This window comes from Lathyrus oleraceus, chromosome 5 (genome assembly GCF_024323335.1).
Source record: "Lathyrus oleraceus cultivar Zhongwan6 chromosome 5, CAAS_Psat_ZW6_1.0, whole genome shotgun sequence".
Classification (NCBI taxonomy): Eukaryota; Viridiplantae; Streptophyta; class Magnoliopsida; order Fabales; family Fabaceae; genus Lathyrus; species Lathyrus oleraceus.
In genome coordinates, this window is record NC_066583.1 from 30525039 (window position 1) to 30548809 (window position 23771).

The following is a 23771-nucleotide window of genomic DNA, read 5'->3' on the forward strand; positions in this document are numbered from 1 at the left end:
GAATAACAAACCTGACATATGGCCCATTGTCTAAATGTCAAACTGGATATTATGACATTTATCTCTGACAGCTGATACTGAAGTATAGACTGGTTGGTCATTTACAGTTCAACATTTAGTACAATCTGTTTTCAGGAGAATAACAGACCTAGCATATGGTCTATGTTCTGGACGTCAAACTGAATGTTATGACATTCATTCCTGACAGCATATGCTAAAGTGTAGGCTAGTTAGTTTTTCTGTTTCAGTATTTTTCTCAGGCTATTTTTCAGGAATCCAACAGCTGAGCTAAAATCCAGGAAACTAACAACTGAGCTACAATTAATGAACATAACAAATAGCCTATTTGTTAGCACCCTAATATGTGGAAATTAGGTTAACTTGCTTAACCTTATTTTTAGGAAATACAAGTACAAGGCCCAAGTGCTGCAATATAAAAGGATGGTAATCCTGATTTCAGAACTTAGGGATTTCGAAGTGTGAAGCTTTAAATACATCATTGTATTTCATAGCTGTATTTTTAGTGTGTTTTGTATTAGGTTGTATTTGTGAGCCAAGCAATTATCACCTAGATGATTGCATTGGACTAGGGTGTTCATTGAGTTGTAAGTGTTGTGTCACTCTAAGCTTTTAAGCGTAAGTGTTGTGTATCTTGATTAAAGCTGTTAAGCACAATCAAGAGTTGTTTGAAGTATTACTTCGTCATTAACTTTAAACTAATTAAAGGTTGTAATCACTGTGGTGATTGAGGGGGAGTGAGTAGGAACTCTGGTCTTAGTTTAAGATTGAAATTACATTGGGTAGGTATTAAGTGATAGGATTAAACAAGTGGTTTAAGGCCTGAATTAAACTGCTAATAGTGGATTTCCTCCCTGGCTTGGTAGCCCCCAGACGTAGGTGTGTGTGACACCGAACTGGGTAAACAATTCCTTGTGTTATTTACTGCACTTACATTTACCTGCTGTTTACATTCCTGTCTACGCAGAATCGGATGTCATAACATCCTATGTGACATCGATAGTCTGTTAACTAGAATTTCAATTGGCATCAGAGCAGGCACCCTGCCTGTTAATTTCTGGGTGAGATCTAGGGACGTTACTTTCTAGTACCATGGACAAGGATGTAGGATACTCAAATAGACCACCCATTCTGGATGGTTCTAACTATGATGACTGGAAACCTCGTATGATAGCCTTCTTGAGGTCTCTAGATAGCAAGGTCTGGAGAGCTATCAACAAAGGATGGGAACATCCAACGAAGACAGGTAAAGATGGAATCATTTTGCAAATTCCTGAAGAAGAGTGGGACAAGGAGCAAGAGGCACTAGCCCTTGGAAACTCTAAGGCCTTGAATGCACTGTTCAATGGAATAAATAAGAACATTTTCAGACTGGTGCATCACTGTGAACTGGCTAAAGAAGTTTGGGATACTCTCAAAACAACTCATGAAGGTACCTCCAAGGTGAGGATGTCTAAACTTCAGATGCTGACCACCAAGTTTGAAAATCTGAGGATGAAAGAGGATGAGACGATTCATGACTTTCACATGAATATTCTTGAAATTGCCAACACCTCTGGTGGCTTAGGAGAGAAAATGGCTGAAGAAAAACTTGTAAGAAAGATTCTCAGGTCATTGCCAAAGAGATTTGCCATGAAGGTCACCGCTATAGAAGAGGCTCAAGATATCTGCAATATGAAGGTTGATGAGCTTATTGGTTCTCTCCAAACTTTTGAAATGGGCTTGTGTGAGAATGTTGAAAAGAAGAACAAAAGCATAGCTTTTGTATCTAATACTGAAGAAGATTCAGAAGAAGGAAGTACTGGAGGTGATGAAAGCATATCAGAAGCCATAGCCATGCTTGGGAGACAGTTCAACAAGTTCATAAAGAAGATTGATCAAAAAGGCAGACCAAATGTCAAGAACATTTCGTCTGACATCAGGAAAAGATCAACATCTAAAGAAAAGTTCAACCAAGGCAAGGGAATCCAGTGTCATGGATGTGAAGGTTTGGACACGTTAGAGTTGAATGTCCTACTTACCTCAAGATGCAAAAGAAGGGACTATTTGTCACCTGGTCTGAAGGAGACTCTGAGAGTGAATCAGAAGGAGAATCTGCTAAACATGTCACTGCACTAACAAGTGTCTGTGCCTCTGATGATGACTCAAGTGGAGATGAACTGGCTTTTGATGAACTTGCTGCTTCATATAAAGAGCTATGTGTCAAAAGTGCAGAAGTGTGTATATAAGGAGAAAAGCAGAAGAAACTCATCAAGGAGCTGGAGGATGAGAAAAAGAAGCATCTGACAGTCATAAATGGTCTAAATGGTGAGATAACCTTGCTGACCTCCAAGCTAGATCAAATGACAAAATCCATCAGAATGCTGAATAAAGGAACTGACACGTTGGAAGAGACTCTAAAGGTGGGACAAAAGTCAGGAACCATGTCTGGTTTAGGCTTTGTTAAGAAATCCTCAGCTGAACTCAAACGCTCAAAGGCTGAAGTTCAGAAACTCAAGCAGAAGTCACAACCAATGTCTCAACATCAGGGAACCAAGATGAGTAACCATCAGAAGAAGATATTTCAGAGATGGAGATGTCACTATTGTGGTAGATTTGGTCATATAAAAGCCTTCTGCTACAGGTTGCATGGTTATCCTAACCAAACCCCTAATGTCAGACCTAAGCATAAGGCATCTAAGCATAATGCCCCCATCAAGAAACGACAATGGGTTGCTAGGTTAGCTCACACAGCTCTAAGGGCGTCTACCAGAGAAGACTGGTACTTTGATAGTGGCTGCTCAAGACATATGACTGATATGGAGAATTTATTGGTGGATATACAACCTCACACTACCAGTTATGTGACCTTTGGTGATGGTGCTAAAGGAAAAATCAAAGGTGTTGGTAAGCTGGACAGTTCTGGAGTTCCAGAACTGAATAATGTGCTGTTAGTAAAAGGACTAACTGCTAATCTCATCAGCATAAGCCAGCTGTGTGATCAAGGTTTCTATGTTCAGTTCACTAAGGAATTATGTGTTTTGACGAATGGAGATAATCAGGAAGTTATGAGAGGATCCAGATCCAAAGATAACTGCTATCTATGGGAACCTAAAGTCTCAAACTACTCCTCAATTTGCTCCTCAGCCAAGGAAGAACAGGAGGTGAAGCTGTGGCATAGACGTCTTGTTCATCTTCATTTAAGGGGAATGAAAAAGATCATATCAAACGAAGCAGTTAGAGGAATCCCAAAGCTGCTTATTGATGAAGGAAGAGTCTATGGAGAATGCCAGGTTGGCAAGCAAACCAAGATGTCACATCCTAAGCTGGGACATCCTACAACATCCAAAACTCTGGAACTTTTGCACATGGACTTAATGGGACCTATGCAAGTTGAAAGTCTGGGTGGAAAGAGATATGCCTATGTAGTTGTTGATGACCATTCTAGATACACATGGATAAGCTTCATCACAGAAAAATCAGATGCATTTGATGTCTTCAAAGATCTGTGCAATAGACTTCAAAGGGAAAAGGATAGTTGTGACTCAAGGAGAGTTTGTTACAGTTGAGTTGTGATGTACCATGGGCTGCAGAATCGAAACAGGATGGCAAGGTTCGTTGTTGGTGTTGATGGATTATTGTTGCAGGTGCGTTATCGTTTTATCGCGGCTTTGGTGTAGCTTTTGGATTGTAGTTATCGTCTCATTGTATTTCGTGTTGCATTTCCACTTCAGTTTTGTGATGCCTTTTGCTGTGTTGAACACCGTCGTTGGTGTTGCTTATGTTGCAGCTGGTTTGTGTATGTTGCGGAATGGCTTTGGTGTCATGAATTTTAACCATTGGGATTTTTCTAGTGGCGATGAATCTGAAAGACATAACAGATGTAGACACAAAACCAAGCCAAAAGTACATTGATGTGTCCATTAACTTCCTTGCTACACAAGCTCCCCCTATGAGATGCCTCAAGTTCCCACCTAATTGGTTGCATCAACAACTAATACAAGAGGCCAGAGAAAGCCAGAAAACTGCCCAAGGACTTGAATAGATGAAGTCAGCCTAAGTTCTATTGAACCATTTCTCTTTGTTTCATGCTTGAATTCTGATTACAAAGGAACTCAAGATGGGGAACAATACCTTTAAGAGGACCATACTCTCACTGCACAAGTCAAAAGGCTGAAATTTGAAGTGCTAGAAAGGTATCGTGCCAGCTAGCATGGTTAAATATTGGATATGTTTTGATTCCTTTTGCAGCCATATCAATAGCTGATTTGATAAAAAAAACTGTTCAGAATCCATAGTATGCAAAATGTAAATGTCAAAAGGAAACCTAAGAAGATTTGTAGTTTTTGGATCGTGGGGTTTTGAATTGTGTACTGATTTTTGTCATTTGGAAATAGTAATGACTTGTGCTTGGTTTTATAGTTGGAATGAATGTAATTGGAATTGGGAATTTATGAATGAAATGTATTGAAAAGAATTGATTCAATGTATTATGTATGGAATTTGTATGTAGCTTGGAATGGTAATTTGTAATGAAAGTTTGGAATCGAAATTGTAAATGTTGGAAATTGGTGTATAGAATTGATTGGTGAATGAATTTTGAAAATGAATGTATGGTTTATGACTTGAAAAATGACTTTGGTTAGATGGTTGACTTTGGTCCACTAACTGACCGAAAAGCCAATAGTTGACAAGAAGTAACTTAGGTGAAAATGTGTATTTTTGAGTGGGTAATTGAAATTCGATGTGGGTCACAATGCCCTGAATGAGTTTTTAATCCAGCAATTAGGACCACGAAGCTTAATCAAGCAAACGAATCATCCATAATGGATCAGATGAATGAAATACACACACCATGGATGATAGTGCCCTAACCATTATCTAGGGTTTCCACTCCCTCAACACAAACCACATGATTACGACTTTCCAAGATTAATGGCTAGGGTTTGGGTGACTACCCAATCCAAAAGTCAACCAACAGGTTTTCAAAGCAAGCATAGAGCTCCACAAGCAACATCTCGAACTATGGGCCCATAAATTAAGGTTTAGAGGTCAAGTCCATGCACAGGAGGTCAAGCAAACAAAATCCCATAAGAGCAAAGTCAAAAGTTAGGGTTGGGATGTACAAATGAATGTCAAGGTGTGGGCCTTAGGAGTTGAGGTCCCGAAGGATCAAGCAATTGGGGTGTCACCCCCATGATGACCAATACCATAATCTTCACGCCAAAACCCTTATTTTCATTAGCCACAAACCCTGAATCTACGATGCCTATTAGAAAGTGTTAATCATGAATGGATGATGCACATGAATGAGTCTTAAATCATAAGTCAGATGAGAAGCGAAAAGGTGTGGGGGGGGGGGGGGGGATTTTGGGGTACAATAGTCTCCATGTACGAAGGAGAAAATGGATAACCTTCTTAAGTTTCTAAAGTTCAATTCATCCCTTAATATTCCTACTGGAACTGTGGTACAAACATGTAAGGATTCTTGGGCACTATCTGCCCACAACCACTCTAACCCTTGGATAATAGATTCACGGGCATTTGAACACATGACTAATTGCTCTCATCTATTCAGTTCCTATTTTCCTAGTTCAGGTTTTGAAAAATTTAGGATAGCTGATGGTAGTTATTCAAGTATTGCAGGCAAAGGCAACATAAAAATTTCAGAGCAAATCACTTTGCAATTGTTTTACATGTTCCTAAATTCGCTTGTAATCTTCAATCTGTTCATAAATTGTCTAAGGATACTAATTGTTTTGTTCTTTTTTGTCCTTCTACTTGTGTTTTTCATGACCAAAACTTGGGGAAGACGATTAGAACTGCTAGAGAGATGAATGGACTGTACTACCTTGATGGAATTTAGTTTGGTAATACATCATTTTTCGGTTCAAATAGTACAACATAATCTCTTGTTTCAAATCAAGTTATGTTATGACATAAACGATTAAGCCACCCTAGGTTTTCGTATCTTAAGCATTTATTTCCTGCATTTTCCAAAGAAATTAATTCCTCACAATTTCATTGTGAAGCTTGTCACTTAGCTAAAGATCATTGTGTGTCTTTTAATTCAAAAGCCTATTCTGCTTCTAAACCTTTTTATTTAATTCATAGTGATGTTTGGGGTCCTTCAAAAATTAAACCTATGTCTAGAAAAAAAATGGTTTGTGACATTTATTAATGATCATACACGGCTGTGTTGGGTTTATCTCATGGAGAAAAAATTAGAAGTTGAACAAAGATTTCAATACTTTTTTAACATGATTAACAATCAATTTCAAACCAAGATTGAAATTCTAAGGTCTGACAATGACACTGAATATTTCAACAAATATTTAAGTACATTCCTAGTAACTAAAGGGATAATTCATCAATCCAATTGTCGCGATACTCCACAACAAAATGGTATTGCTGAAATAAAAAATAGACATCTCCTTGAAGTTACTAGAGCTATTATGTTTTCTATGAATGTACCTAAGTATCTTTGGGGAAATGCTTTATTAACTGCTAGTCACATCATCAACAATTTTCTATGAATGTACCTAAGTATCTTTGGGGAAATACAAGTGTTACAAAATAATTTTCCTACATCTCGTATTATTACGGATCTTCCCCTTAAAGTTTTTGGTTGTCTCTGTTATGTTTACATCCCCAATGTTTTTCGTTCTAAGTTGGATCCTAAAGCCGAAAAATGTGTTTTTATTGGCTATGCTTCCAATAAAAAGGGATACAAATGTTTTAACCCAGTTATAAAGAAATTTTTTGAGAGCATGGATGTTCACTTTGTTGAAAACCAACCTTTTTTTAAAAATTCTCTTCAGGGGGATAGTCAATGTAATAATAAAGAAGATAATTTTTGGGAAACTTTGCCTGCTCTAGATGATATTGTGACTACAAATCACCCAAGTGCTAAGATAATAGAACCTAGAAAGCCTAACCTTGAATTTCCAGGTAATATAGTATCTGAAACAAGGGGAGAAACACTAATTAAGGATGATAATCCTGAACTTAAAGTGTATGTTCGAAAAAAATTCCACAAAGGTGGTGCAAGACCTATTGTCTCTCCAGTAGAAATCCAATCTGATTTACCAAGTGAAGGTCCTACAAATAATCTATCTTCTAGTTCTTCATCTGGTAATCCTTCTTACTCATTCAATGATTTACCTGATTTGTCTTTTCCTGATATTAATCTTCCAATTTCTGTGATAAAAAAATTCCTGACCTCAATGTCCCAATTGCTGAGAGGAAAGGTTCTCGTATGTGCACTAAACATCCTATGTCTAATTACTTGTCATATGAAAAACTATCACACACCCACAAGGCATACGTGTCTAGGATTTCTAATTTTTGTGTGCCCAGAACTATTCAGGAAGCATTAAGTGATCCGAATCAGAAATTAGCGGTGAAAGAAGAGATGGATGCTCTAAACAAAAATAATACTTGGAGTATTATTGATCTACCACAAGATAAAAAGGCAGTAGGGTGTAAGTGGGTCTTTATAGTGAAATGCAAGGCTGATGGAAGTGTGGAAAGATACAAAGCGATATTAGTAGCAAAAGGATTTACTAAAACTTATGGTATTGATTACCAAGAGACTTTTGCCTTGGTTGCTAAGATCAATTCCATCAGAATTCTTCTCTCTCTTGCAGTAAATTTCAACTGGACACTATATCAATATAATGTTAAAAATGCCTTCTTATATGGTGAATTACATGAAGAAGTATATATGAGTTTACCTCCTGGGTTTGAAACAAATCTTGCAAGAAACAAAGTCTGCAAATTGAGAAAGTCCTTATATGGATTGAAATAATCGCCAAGGGTCTGGTTTGAGAGATTTGGAAGTGTTATTAAGAGAAATGGCTTCACCCAAAGTCAAGCAGATCACACTATGTTCTTTAAACACTAGTGTATGTTGATGACATTATTATTACAGGAGATGGTGTTAAAGCAATTAGTGATCTAAAGAGAAGACTTGAGGCTGAGTTCGATATCAAGGATCTTGGAAAGTTGAAATACTTTCTTGGGATGGAGTTCGCAAGATCTAAAGAAGGAATTTTTCTCAACCATCACAAGTATATACTTGATTTACTCGCAGAAACATGGATGACAGGGTGTAAAGCAGTAAAAACACCAATGGATCCCAATATGAAACTAAAGTCAGTTGCTAAAGATGAAATAATAGATAGAGAATGCTATCAACGATTGACTGGAAGACTAATTTACTTGTCACATACAAGGCCAGATATAACCTTTGCAGTGAGTGTAATAAGCCCATTTATGCATGCACCAGGGGCAACCCACTTTGAAGCTATTTTCAGAATATTAAGATACTTGAAAGGTACTCCAGGAATGGGGTTGATATTCAGAAATATAGGGAATATACAAATTGAAGCTTATACAGATGCTGATTTGACAGATAATATAAATGATAGAAGGTCTACCTCAGGACATTGTACTTTTGTAGGTGGAAACCTAGTTACATGGAGGAGAAAAAAACAAAATGTTGTAGCCAGGAGCAGTGCAGAAGCTGAATTCCGATCTGTGATGGTTTTTGTGAAGTATTATGGATCAAAAAATTCATGGAAGAATTGAAGATTTTTGGCCCAACTCCAATTAAAGTTTACTGCGATAATAATGTTGCTATTTCTATTGCCCATAATCTCGTCCTACATGACAGGACAAAACATGTTGAAGTGGACAAGCATTTTATCAAAGAAAAAATTGACAGCGGTAAGATTTGTATGTCCTCCATACCCACCAAAAGTCAAGTAGCAGATGTTCTCACAAAGAGTCTTCCAAAGAGACTGTTTGATAATATGGCGTGTAAGCTTGCTATGAACGACATATTCATGTCAGCTTGAGGGGGAATGTTGAATATTAGCATAAATTCGAACAACTGTACAACTCATTATGACTTGATATAAATTGTAATTAATAGCAATTAGTTGTACTATTCTATTCTCACCTTATTTAGGACTAGCATTTATAGGGAGAATAATACCCCTACTTCCTAGTGTAATTCATATTCTATAAATATCCTCTATGTATTGTGTTACATTTGATATGAAATAAAAAAAGCATATTTTAATAATTACTATATAAATATTATAGTACCAAGGGACTAATTAAGTTAGATGCTACATTGGTCAGATTCGTCCTCACTTTCTATTCAAGCTTGAATCGTCCCAAGACATTTGATGAAATTACAACATTCATGTTTGAGTCAATGAAAAAGTAGGTTGTTTGTCATATTTATGATCTTATTGATTTTTTAAATTATTCACACTTATTATTGGTGTTTGACATGAAACATATTGTTGAATTTCATCTAATTTAGCGAAGTGTTTATGCTCATTGTGTTTTTTCACAAATTATAGAATTTAAATTTTATTTTTATCAAAACAATTTTTTTTAGAGATTTAAGGGGTGAAAGTAAAAAAAACAAAGGTTGGTTTCATCAAATTAAATACAAACAATTTAGGGGGTTGTTCACTACGCCTTATGTAGTACTCCAAAACTCTTTAGAAATTAAAAAATGCCCTTTGTAATTGTTTGGAGATTGAAATTAGGACACACCATAATATAATAAATCACCAATTATTTTGAAACTATGATAATATTGCATCCAAAGTGATCCTTTTAGAAGTGTTCTCCTTAAACTCTCCTCTAGCAATGACATCTATTTCAAACACAATAATATAATTACATACAAGCAATACATCTAGGAAATGGTCCACCATCGATCGTTCCTCTTCTAGTAACTTCTGATGAGTTGACCTAGGGGGATCTCTTCATGGCTCTAGTGTTATATGAGGATGATACACTGTATAAAACCATTGATGTAACCGTATTCCGTACTCCATGAACGAGGAGTTGGCATACTATGTACTTCCTCTATCATCAAATGATCATGGTAGTCCATAAATATCACACCAATATCTCTGCGGAGGATAATAGAAAAAGCAACAAATGTGGGTTAAGTACTCTGCAAATACTCAAACTATCACAATACCCGCTTAGGTAAATTATGGTACATAAGTCAATAATCACAAGTCATCCATCCAAAGTACCAGGGTGCCACTTCCAATGGTCATGTCTGGTGGTGCTCACGATATGGTGTGAAATAAATATCATATGACATGATGTAGATAATAGCAAGTCGAGGCGATTTGGTCTCTGGTCACCGGTCACCCCTGAGTGTAATAATCGAGCATGCACATGGAAAATCCTATGTGTAGTCTTCAACATAGTCCCGACTGGTGATACATGAAAATGCTAGAGGATCCATGAATGAAAATGGTTCAGATGAAATATCAGTATGGTTATATCACAAGTATTATGAAATTGATATCAGTAAGGGTGTAAATAATTTACCTAAAATAGACAGATGCTTTATTTTCTCTCATCTCCCGTAAACTACATTCATCTAACTTAGAGTAGAGATAAACCAAACAAGATTCCCATTAATTGTACCAGGGAATCCTCTTTAATTCCATGAAGTATTTAATGTAGACAACATTGACATAGATCTCACTTTTGTCTACGAATATGTTTGTGCTAACAAAAAATAGGAAGTATGTCTTCAATGCATATACTCTATGATAGATAACTCGTGAATCATCACCCGCAACATTCACATATGCATTCAGGTGGTTAATATAAGAAACTAAGAATATGAGAAACTTACCAAATGTAAGAGTTGAATGTGTTTACTTTGAATGGAAAGGAGTAAAAGTTGATGAAGTGCTTAGTTTGAATAAACATGAGTAGATATTGAGAGCAATGTTGCAAAAATGTTGGATTCAAATGAGTGAGAGCTATGTTTTATTCTTGGTTTCAATTATAATGGAATGAGGAGGGAAATACTGTTCACACACACTTAAATGAATGTGTCCGGATTTCAATATTCGAAGTTGAATCTTGATTTCAATCTTCAGACTTATTTTTACTTGTATTTTGCATGGTTTTGAGATTGCGTTTGTTATGCTTAGGGTGAATCCGAATTTTAAATTTATTTTTTACTTGTATTTTACGTGGTTATGAAATTGAATTTGATGTATTTAAGGTGCGTTCAGGTTCCAATTTCTTAATTCTAAGACTTTTCAATATTTTGGCTTAATGTGTGAATTTATGAAATTGAATTTGCTATATTTAAGGTGCGCCCGGGTTCCAACTTCTTAATTCTAAGAGTTTTCAAAATTTTGGCTTAATGTGTGAATAATGGAAGGACTATAATAAAAAAAAATTATACCAAAATAACTCACTTTTTCAAATTTATTTCCGAAATAACCCATGTTTTAAAAAAATCTCAATCTACCCCACTTTCAAACAAAAAAAAATTAGAATGAAGTGGTGGGGAAATGCGAATCGGCAACCACACTTACTTTTTCAATGGTGGCGCCAATTGGATTGACGACTGTATATGGTGTTGTCAACCCAATTGGCGCCAGTGTGTATGGTGATTTTTTGTTAGTATAAATAGAGGTGCCTCATACCATTTACTTCACTTCACACATCATCTCAAATTCTTCTTTTATTTTGTTCGCTAGCTCTATCATGGTTGATGATCGCGACTTTATGAGTCTATCAGATTACCTAACTGCAAGTGTACAATCTATCGCGTAGTTTTAAAAGATATCGATCCCATAGAGACCTAATTGTCAATCTATCGTTTTTAGTTGCTACGGTGTTTATCTAAGGCGGATGAATTAAGCAAATGAGAGATGAAATAAATAACTTTAATACATTCAGACAATAAATATTGGGATGTGACTCTCATCAAGCGATAATACTCTTGATTGTTTCTAAATAGGATTACTTTACAAGACAATATTTTCTACTTTAAAAAGAATTTAATTGAATAGGAAAGGTCACTTTCACGTATTCAGAACCTGATTTGTCTCTCTAATTTATATCGTCCACTATCACATGTGACCGACACTTATTGCGTTAAAGTAGTAGATCCTATTTTAAGAAATTAGACTCTTTACTCAGTTGAAAAGTAATTTTAATTGGAAAATTTAACTTAAAAGGGTTCTAGGCTTTCACTCAGGAAACCGGATCCTAAACCTATAAACACGTCTGCAATAGTTTTAAAACATCTTTCTAGAAATATTAGACTTTCCTAATTAATTAACAAAGTGTTTTAAGGTATTCATTAATAAAAAAAACCAATTTTATTCTTTAGTGTCAGAAGACTTTCGATCTTGCCCAACGTTTTCATGGCTCTACTTTCATAGTGACCGATTGAATTGAGTTTATAAAAATTGTATTAAAATCAAAACAACCCACAATTGTAATCCTAAAGAAACAACAGTTAGAGTACCGCCAAATAACGGTCCTCACATCCCAGCATCAATAAATTAGCTGGACATGTTTATGACAAACATAAAACATAGATTTGAAACTTAGAAGTAAACATTTCGGAAAGGTAATTGAATTGAAAAGAGCGGTTTAGAAATTGGCTTTGAAAATGAAATAACGACAAGAACATGAAATTAACAAAAGTAAAGCAATATGATGCGAGAAATAAGACTTAAAAATAAAAGAAGAAGTATGGGACGAGGAAATTAAAGTGCGAGTAAATAAGCAAAATGATATAATAAAAATGCATAATATATTAAAAACCTGCTCCAAACAGAGGCTTGAATCTGGTACAAAATAAATTGTTGAAGACTTGTAAAGAAATATAAATGATGGCAAGATTAAACTTCAACAAAATAAAGTGCTCCAAACTTCGTACAAACTCAATGCTCTCTGGTGTTATAACCCCTCGATGTGACGAGTTATAACTTTAATTGGTAATTCTAGTGCTTAAGATTCTGCTAAGCTTGGATGGTTTGAAAAATGAAGCTTTTCACCTATTTATAGCGTTCCAAGGTCCAAAATATCAAGTGGGAGGTTTCTACATTCGTGGGAGAGGATATAGGAGTGCATAGGGTGAGTGGGAGACCAAGCAAACCCACTTTCCAACCGCCTGGCTCTTACAAAGGATGGAGAACGACATACCAAGGTGGAGAATGCCACCTTCCCAAAGTGTGGAGGAATTGGTCCATTGGTCGTTGGTGAGTGTGACACGTCATCCTTCTTATGGCTTTCTCCATGGTGAACGCCACGCATGTTGCCTTGAGTGTAAATTCCCCATTTTTTCTCTGTTTTGCATCTGAATTGCTACGTTTCTTCGCACATGGCTCCTATATGGTCAAATACCTGAAATACAGATACAATATCCACATAACACTGGAAATAAAGGTAAAACAATAATAAAACATGTACAAAACGAGTCAAAATAACGGTGTAATTTGGTGTTATCAAACTCCCCCATACTTGAACCTTTGCTTGTCCTCAAGCAATAAACCAACAAGATAGACAAAATTAACGCATTCTTGAAACAAAGACATAACATACTCCTAATTATACGTGGATGTTTGGCTATCACTGGATTGATAGGTACTAATTACCAACGACAAGGATATTGTAGGGACATAAATCCGCGTTTTACGGTTAAAAATTTCCTTCTTATGCAAACCTATTTAAATCATGCTCTTATAACTCAACCTAGGTTTCTTTTTCCTTTTTCACCCTATTTGATTTTCGTGCAATCACATTAAGCCCGTTATCTAACACACATTTGTCATACCCTAAATTTCACCCTGAGTTTTTCACTCGCATCAGCATAGCATGAACCGATCCATTTTGTCGTGCATTTCATTAGTTAAATAACATTTATCAGAGTTTATATAAAAAGTTAGGAGTTCTGGCATTTTATCTAATCTTGATAATAGTCATTCAGTCATATGTTGACTGAGAAGTCGAAAGACTTGATTTCTCGATCTCAGTGCATCTTGTTTTAGAGGTTTAGAGGGTGATAATCAAGAGTGTTGTCATTGTCTGAATATGTATAGGGTTTTGTTTGTGTTTGAGAAAGAGAAACAAATGGTTCAAGGGTGATTCATTTGCATCCATTGTCTATTTATATTTATTTAATCATTGAATCAGTACATTCACCAGACATTTGCATTTTATTACTTGTCACAACATGCATTTTGTTTCGCATAGTGCTTGAAATTTCAGCCAGGTTAATTTTTCGGATCTACAGACAGATCGGTCTCATCGTTTCTCAACTGTACTTCGAATTAGCAGACAAAAAATTTCAAAATCGAGTTCGCAGATGTCAGTTTTGTTAATCTACGTTCTGCGTAGTTTAACTTGGTGTGCTCATTTTAATTTTTTGACTACTTTTTCAGTCGCATTTTTTCCCGCCCGAGCCTTTTAATCGGTCATTTTTAATTACAAAGTTTGATCAAAATTTGTATGTTTCCGAGAAGTTTATTTTGTGCTAATTATTTTGGTGTATTCAGTTAAATTTTTTGGACATTTTTGTTCTCTGATTTTTTTTCATTTTGAGTCATTTTATTTTTATTTCTTTATCAAAATATTCAAATTAATTAATTACAGTTTTTTACGTTATTTTTCGATCCAATTTTAACTATTTAGATTGGTTTATTTTTATTTGAATTAGTTTCTCAAACTACTTTTTTTTACTCATTAAGAGCATTGTTGGTAATTATTATTATTATTTTCTTTTTCAAAAGCTCAATTTCCATTCATATATTTACTAAGTGCTCATGAAAGAGATATAAGTTATCCACAAGGGGAGCTCCACGCGGCAACCTTGGCCTCCACATATATCTCTCAGCTTCATAGAAAAATGTTCCATCTATTTCCATTATCATTAGTTTTCTTCCATTAAAAAAAAGAAAAGTTGCAGTAAACTAAGAAACACTTCTTTGCTTTCACACACAAAAACTTCACTTCACCAACAAAGAACCATACACACACCTCATGCTCTTTTCTCTCTAACATAAACAACTTCATACACACATGAAAAGAAAACCACCATCAAACACTTATCATATTCATCTCTCCCTCTCCAAGGCCAACACAACATAAACCTTCCACCATCATCGTCATCCCATCTTCATGAAACTTTCTTCTTTTTTGTTTTGAAAAAAATCTGACTCCTCCACCGCGACCATCGGGTCCGGAAAACCACAACCACCATGCTCTCCTTCGAAAGCCAAACCGTTCTCGCTGCCATCGCCGGAGAACCGCCGTCCCCGACCACGCGCAAACCACAGCTGCACACCGTCGGTAACGCTTACTTTTCCTTGTCTCCATTGTCTTTTCTTTATTGTCTTGTTTTTATCCACGGTTGTCGATTGATTTGAGATGAAGAGATTTCTTGTTGTACTTCTTATAAGTGAGAAAGAAAATTTGATATTTTAAAAAGAAAGAGAAGTCATGTTTTATTACCTTAGAATATATTGTCTTATTATTAACTAGGTACTGCTTGATTTCATATTAAATTGGTTGTTGTGTACTGATCCATTATTGCCATTTATTTAAAAATACTATTATTATAATTATTATTATATTGTTTATTATTATTATTATTATTTGATTATTGTTACTAATTATTATTATTATTATTGTTAATTATTATTATTGTTGACTATTATTATTATTGTTGACTATTATTGTTTAAATATTATTATTGTTTATTATTTTTGTTATTATTTATTTATTGATTAAAATGTTTGTTCTAAATTGTTAAGAAAACTTTTTTTAGGTCCCGTCGATTTTTTACAGATGTGTTGCAATTTCGGAGTTGAAAATTTAATTTAACTTCAGAAATTGCTTACACGTATAGAGTCTTATTGACTGACCTCGGGTATGGTGATTCCTACATGAATCGTTTTACGATTGTTTAACTTAGCGCTAAATTTCTTTTTAGTTTAATTTTTGATTTTGACTTCGAGTCCCTTGGCTTTCTCTTGGGCCTTCTTACAACGATATTCTTTTATTTTATAACTGTCTTTCAAAGCTTATATCATTTAATTATTGTATCCCAATTCGACAAACTGTACCCCCATTCCCGAAAATGTGTAATAAATTTTACCGCTTTCATTTATTTTACTGTACTAGTTGATTGTTAACAAAAGATTAAAATCAACCCCTTTAGAAAAGAACAAAAACAAACACTCGATCCAACATCGAGTATTTTTTCCCAAATCAAATCCAAATTGATTGCAAAGTCGAGCACTACCCCCGCCACATCCAAATTATTTTCATAAGTCAACTTCTGACACTTGATCCAACGTCAAGTCGTCCCCCCTGTTTTTAAAATCTTTTCACAATAAAAATGGAAGAAACTGATTAAGTTTAGACTTTCTTTGTTTCGAATGTTAGGATACTGCTGTAGAGCTCAATGTTCAAACATTCGTCTTCCATATTAACATACGATAATTACCAGAATTAGGTCATTTCTCTTATAGAAGAAAAAGATTGATTGGGTATCGACCTTCTCTTTCCCGATTATTTGGACACTGCTGTAGAGCTCTCTGTCTGATTAATCGTCTTCCGTTAATGAACTTTGACCTAATTTGCCACACATTTTCATAACAAACTTTTGGATGAAAAAAGAGTGATTAGGCTTAGGCCTCTTCCTTTTCGAGCATCTGAATACTGCAGTAGAGCTCCCTGCTTGGATGCTTGTCTCCGCTTAAAATCAACTCAAACTCATCAAACTTGTTTTCCGCCCTTGTGCGACTCCGAAAACATTTTCAAAAAGAGTATGCAACATCCATTTTGATGCGAAACAAACAAAGACTTCAGACTCCAAGAGTGAGCAGCAAGTAAAGGTTTAAACGCTCAAATATGATCCAAGCATCACTCTCTTTAAAAGCAATCCACCCAGTAGTTCTCTTTGGGTAGAACTACGTATGCCTTGAGTTCTTCATAGCACCAGGAGATACGTAGGAGCGGGATTGCAAAATCTTGTCAGGCACATTAATATTAAAACACCCATAAGTCTTTCTTTTCTTTCTTTCTCTTTCCTTACCCGATAAGTAGAATATCGCAAACGATATCACGCTAACACTCTAACACGAAACTAACTAGATGGGTCCCATCGAGTACGATGGATGTGAGGGGTGTTAATACCTTCCCCTTGCATAACCGACTCCCGAACCCGATTTGGTTGCGATGACCATTTCTTTTTGCTTTTCATGGGTTTTATCGATATTTTCCCTTTCCCTCTTTGGGAATAAATAAAGTTTGGTGGCGACTCTGTTTCGTTTATATTTCGAGCGTTCCTTACGCTCGGGTATTTTTCGCGCCGCGACAACATTGAGGAATCTGTTAGTGATTTGTGATTTATTTTTGCCAAAGGGGTTCTGGTGTAGCACCTTAAATTTGCCCCCCCCCCCTCATTCATACATTCATTTTTAGGTCATTCAACATTTCATATTGCATTTCATCATGTCAATCAGGATTAAATCCGAGAAGCTTGAATATCATCCAAGACACTTTGTGGGTTCTATTTAGATGATCAGTCAACACAGGGGAATGACTTGAGCTACCTCTAACATGTTCAAATGGGGTATATTTATCATTCAAAACGCTAATCTTGAAGGAGCAAAAGTCTGTTCCTGAGCTGTCATGCTCGCTAGGCGAGCAGAGTGCTTAGCGAATCTGAACTATCATGCTCGCTAGGCGAGCAAATTCTTCGCTGGGCGAAGCGCACGCGTTTTTGAAAAAATATAACAGTAGAATCTTGGACTTGGACCTCTCATTTGAGCCCACCAAGCCACGAAAATCAGGTTATAAATTCTAGACTTCCATCTCCCAAGAAAGACCAGACAGACTAGAAGGAAGGAGAAAAGCTAACAGAATTCAGAGCAGCCTCCAGAGACTGAAGGGAACTCATCTGCAAAGAACCAATTCCCTCTCATATAAACCCTAAGATTGTTCTGCAAACCAACAGTGCAATTCAATTTCTTTCGATCTCTCCAGTCAGGTTTGCCCTATTTCCTTTACTTTATGCTTTCAATTTGAAATTTTCGAATGTATGAGGAATTATGGTTGAATCCGGGAGAGTGGGTATAGTTAGGTTTTGCGTGTGGGTTTAGATATGCATGAATGTGTAGAACAATGCCTTGAATGTTTGATCACTTAATTTCTAAAACTGTATTGTTATCAGAGAAGAATCCAAAACCCGCAGGCCTTCGCTAGCCCATCGCTAGGCGAGCCTGCAGCGACGCTTCGCTAAGCCTTCGCTAGGCGAAGCAGTAGCGATCGCGACAGTAGCTTTTTTTTTCTGTTTGCTCTCCAATCTGTGTTGTGTTCGTTATGACATGCTTTCTATTGCATCCGTGCACTGTTCACCTGACACTGTTGTTGCTATGATTCTTCTGTTTGGTGCAACTCTTGATTGCACCCTATCTTGTTTCTCTAACCTGTTTGTTGAGTTTTTGTGAGGGCTCACATGACTCTTGAAGAGATAGCTTGCTTGGTATTCCACTTTATTTATGGGATACCATTTGGAGAATTATTATGATTGCTTTGCTGACTTGCTTTCTTTGATGATGCTAGCTTGAGAGACCTCTGGGTTTCTTGTTTCTTTAGTTGCTGTTACTTAGGATTTTTATCCGTGTGGTAGATCTCTCGATCCCTTTATCTTTCCTGCATTTTACCACTTTATTAGCTGGAAGACCTCAATAGGAGGCAATGTTTTCTTTTGTCTGTTTACTTTTGTGCCCAAAGACCTCCAAGAAGAGGCACCAGTGCTAAAGACCTCCCCGAAGAGGCAATTGACGGATAAAAGGGATTAGTAGTCAATCCCCCGTCATTCAGTGTGTCGTTCTTTATGCTCGCACTACGTGTCGATGCTTCAGAATAAAAGCCCGAGATCTTTTGTCCGGTTAGTCAGTGGAGAGGGTTCCCTCATTCTGAACCCCCACGCTTTGTCATGAGCTCACCCTCTCCAGGGTTAAGAGCTATGAGGTCTTATCCTCATTACCCTTTCGATCTGTTCACCCTGACGTTCAATGTCAGTGGTTAAGAGTCCGTTTGATTACCCTTCCATGGCTTGTTTGTCGAGGTTGATATGACCCCTCTTGACTAAAGCCCTACCCATGTATGTTTGAGCCCCCTTGTTGGCGTGTTTACTTTATGCATGTTTGTTTTGTATGGTATGGTCGTCTCTCCATAGGGTTGCTAGGCTTCGTATAGTCTCTCGTTTGCATTAAGGTAGCACGGTTCCTTCGTCTAGGACTTCCTTTTTGCATGAGCATTCCTAAAAAACAAACAAATTCATTGATTTTTCTTCTCCTAAGAACATGTTAACTCCTTCTACTACAGACGAGTAAGCCTCCAAAGGTCGAGCATCCGGTAGATTGCGTAGTAACGTCGTTCGTCTAAAAAACACAACCCTTAACCCCTAGTCAGACGAACTACGGCTTGCTCTGATTTTCATTCCAGATGAGATACGTAGGCATAAGACGCAATGTCTTAGCGAGCACACTCCTCTTTAACCCGTAGGTAGCCGAGGTACGAAGACTCTGATTCTCATATTCATATGAGATACGTATGCAGTGGATGCGACCTCCGTGCGAGTCATTTTCTTTTGACCCCTCTTTTAGTAAATAGTACATTAGATAAACCCACACCCTTTAGACGAGAATAACCAGAGTGGATCCCGTAGAGTACTACGGATGCGTAGAGGTGCTAATACCTTCCCTTCGCATAATCGGTTCCCGAACCCGAAATTTGGTTGCAAGACCTTGTCTTTTCCTTTCCGTTTGCCAGGTTTACTTCGAGCGTTTCGTTTCCCTCCTTTGGGATAAATAACGCACGGTGGCGACTCTTCTGTCTTTTCTTTTTTCGCCGGTTGTTTTTTCGCATTCCCTTTTTTAGGTTGCGACAGCTGGCGACTTCACTGGGGACTTATTTTCCCTAGTGGGCCTTTCCTAGCGTTTGTTTGTTTATTGTCTATTGTGTGTTATTTATCTATTACTTTGCATACTTATCTGCTTGCATTGCATCCTATGTGCGCTTTACTGTTTCATGCATACTGTGCTGGCTGTGTATCTATTTCGCTGTTGGGTGGGAGTCACAAGAGGTAAAAGGCCCAATACACAGGCTATGAGTGAACTTTAGGACACCTAGGAATAGAGTGATTCATGGGAAGCGTGTGATATGGCACCACTTAGTAGAACATGGTATCACGAGTAGTTCAGATTCTGAGGGGGTATTATCGTTGCATACACCTGGTATGCATATGATGATATTCTTGAAAGGATTGTTTATCCTGCGTTTCTCTTGACCTTACCCCGGTCTAGATTACGCCCGTGAGTGGGCGGGAATGAATCATTTACAGGTACTGATGGTGACTTGTTCTGTTGGTGACCGTACCCTGTTGGTGACTTTTGTTTGGTTCTTGTTGGTGACCGTTGGTTCTGAAGTATGGGTTCTAAGTCGATGATCATGTTCTATGGTTCCCGGTTCCGAATTCATGCTGAAGTTCTGATCCCGTGCCTCACAATATACAACCAGACATTGTTTCATCATTTTGCATCATAGCATGTTTATTTTCAAAAAAAAAAAGGGTTAACCCGCATATGCATATCATTTTTTCAGGTTTATTCAGGAGTCTGTTCACACCGAGAGATGGCTGTCATTCCAGAGTTGAAGAGGAAGACTTGCACCTACAGCTTTTACCGTGAGCCGTTGACATCTTTGGAAGAATTGGGTAATCTCGTGACCGACCGTAATCAGAAGGTTTTTAATGATCAGTATGGGGATATCTTGGCATTGTTGAAGATGGTGGTTGATCCGGTACCTCTGCAGACTCTCTTACAATTCTATGATCCGGAGCTTTGTTGCTTTACTTTTCAGGATTGCCAGTTAGCGCCCACTCTTGAAGAGTATTCCATCCTTATGAACATCCGAATCAAAAATCGAGTACCTTTCCTGGATGTGCCAAAGGAGGTGGATTTCAAAGTTGTCGCCAAGGCTCTTTACTTAAGCATCAAGGAAGTGAGTGATAATTGGAAACCAAGCGGTGATGTTGTGGGCTTATCCTTGAAGTTCTTGGTAAGGATGGCTAAGGAAGAAGCAAAGGAAGGAAATTGGGTAGCTTTCAACGCTCAGTTGGCTGTCATGATTTATGGAGTTGTTCTGTTCCCTAGTATGCCTAGTTTCGTGGACCTGGCAGCAATCACTATTTTCATTGGAGGAAACCCGGTGCCTACCTTGTTAGCCGACACCTATTACGCGATACACAGCAGGCATGGTAAGTGTGGAGCTATCAGGTGTTGTCTCCCGTTGCTACTTAAGTGGTTCTTGTCTTTTCTACCAACCAGTGGACCGTTTGTGGATACTCAGAATACTCACAGATGGACTCAGAGGGTCATGTCGCTCACATCTTATGATATCAAGTGGCAAGCTTATAGGATTAATGTGCGCAACGTCATTATGAGTTGTGGAGAGTTTCGCAATATTCCACTCATAGGAACTAGGGGTTGCATCAACTACAACCCGGTTCTTTCTCTCCGTCAGCTGGGTTTTGTCATGAATGAAAGGCCGCAAGATGTCGAGATAGCTAAAAATGTGTACTTTGAGAAGCGGAGCGATCCAGCAAGATTGGAGCAAGTGGGAAAAGCTTGGGAGAATATTGGTATAAAAGATGGATCTGTTTTAGGGAGGAAGTTTGCAATTGCTATGCCTGCTTACACTGAGTGGGTCAAGGAAAGAGTTGGGACTTTGTTGCTACCATATGATCGGATGGAACCATTATAGGAGCAACCGCCTTTGATCCTTTCCGAGAGTGTGCCTGCTGAGTATTACAAACAAGCCTTAATGGAGAATCGCCAGTTGAAAGAAAATGAACAAGAGATCTGAATGGAGCTTTACAAAGCAAAAACTGACAGGCTGAATTTGGCTCATAAACTCAAAGGAGCGCAAGGTGAAAGTTCTGGTAGATCAGGAAACAAAAAGAGGTCCTATGATGAGATAGAAACAACGTTGGATGAAGAACACCATGAACGCTTGAGATTACAAAAAGCGGAAGCCAATTACAAAAAGAAAATACGAGACTTGGAAAGACAGCTCAAGGACAAAGATATTCAGTTGAAGAAAGAGGCAGATTTGAGGCATGCAGCAGAGAGCCAACTCAGAGGAAGTGACATCCGTACATCTCATTTCCTAGAGGAAGTTGTGGAACTCAGAGTGCAATTAAAAGAGAAGCTCACCCCTCTACCCGAGTGTTCAAAGTGTGACCGATTGATGGATCAATGCCAGTATTTGAAGACTCTCATTCCTGAAGGACGACTTCCCTAGTTTGTCTTGTTGTTTATTTTGAGAGTCACCTCCAGGTTTGTTGGATGGGATTCCTTGTTCTACACTGATGAACTGAATCTTTTCTTGAACCATGTTTGTGTGAATCTTATTTCTTATGTCTACGGAGGAGATTATTGATGTTTCACTTTTGCTTACCGTCCAGCGTATGTTGCTTCTTTGTTGTTTATGTTCCGCATACGGGTGCAGGTTGCCATTTTTCAAAGGTGGACGAGACTCTTGAATACCTGAGAAATGATAAAACATAGCATACGCATCATACACATATCATTCTTGCATCATTACAGGTGTTCTTGAAGAGGATTTCTCATTCTGGTTCCCGTTTCAGGCAGAATTGCTGAGTATCGTCTGCACCGTTACGCAACAAGGCAGAATCAACAGAAGATCATGGATCAATTTCAATTAGAGCTCGCCGAGATGAAGATCCGCATGACCCAATTCATGGATGTGATTCAAGGGGTGGCTCAGGGACAACAAGAGCTCAGACAGATGATGCAGAGGAATCCCGCCACTACTCAACCAAAGACGTTGACTGATCCTCCAACTGGAGAGGTTAACGGACCCAGCGGACCGGGGCCTACCCCGATCCTACATGTCAACTCCGGTCAACAACCCACTCATGATGATCAGGACGATCAAGTCCCCCTACTTCAGGAGGACTTCGGTATGAGTCATGGTATGGACCCTATGTTTCGGAGACTGGAAGAGAGGTTGAAGGCAGTGGAAGGACAGAATCCTCTGGGAGTAGACGTTGCTGACTTGGGATTGGTCCCAGGCGTGAGGGTGCCACCGAAATTCAAGGTCCCGATATTTGACAAATACAATGGCAACTCTTGCCCGAAGACTCATGTACGAGCTTACTTCCGCAAGATGATCGCATATTCTGATGATGAGAAGCTGCTCATGTACTTCTTCCAGGACAGCCTAGCTGGGGCATCCCTGGAATGGTATATGAGGCTGGATAGAGCCCACATCCGCTGCTAGAGGGATTTGGCTGAGGCTTTCGTGAAGCAGTATCAGTACAACGCAGACATGGCTCCGGACAAAACTCAACTTCAGAATCTGTCTCTTAAAAGCAATGAGTGTTTCAGGGAATACGCTCAACGCTGGAGGGAGACAGCTTCCCGTGTTCAACCTCCTATGTTGGAGAAGGAAATGGCTAGCATGTTCATGAACACTCTGCCCGGACCTTACTTGGAGCGCCTGGTGGGTTGCAATGCCTCCAACTTTGCTGATGTAGTCTCTACCGGAGAGAGGGTGGAGAACTATTTGAGGACATGCAAGATCCAGAGTGGAGGTGGATCTTCATCAAGGGTGAAGAAGCCGTTCATTCAGGGACAGAAGAGGAGAGAAGGGGATGCAAATACCTTATCTTCTTATCAGAACAGGGGAAACCGGAGGAATAACTTTCAGAACTATCATCAACAACCGTATGTTGCGGTTGTGACCATTCCAGCTGCAGCACCGCTACAACAACAACAACCACAACGTCAACAAACTCAGTACCAACAACAACAACCGGGTAACAGACCCGCCTACCAACAGAGGCAAAGGATGATGGACCGACATTTCGA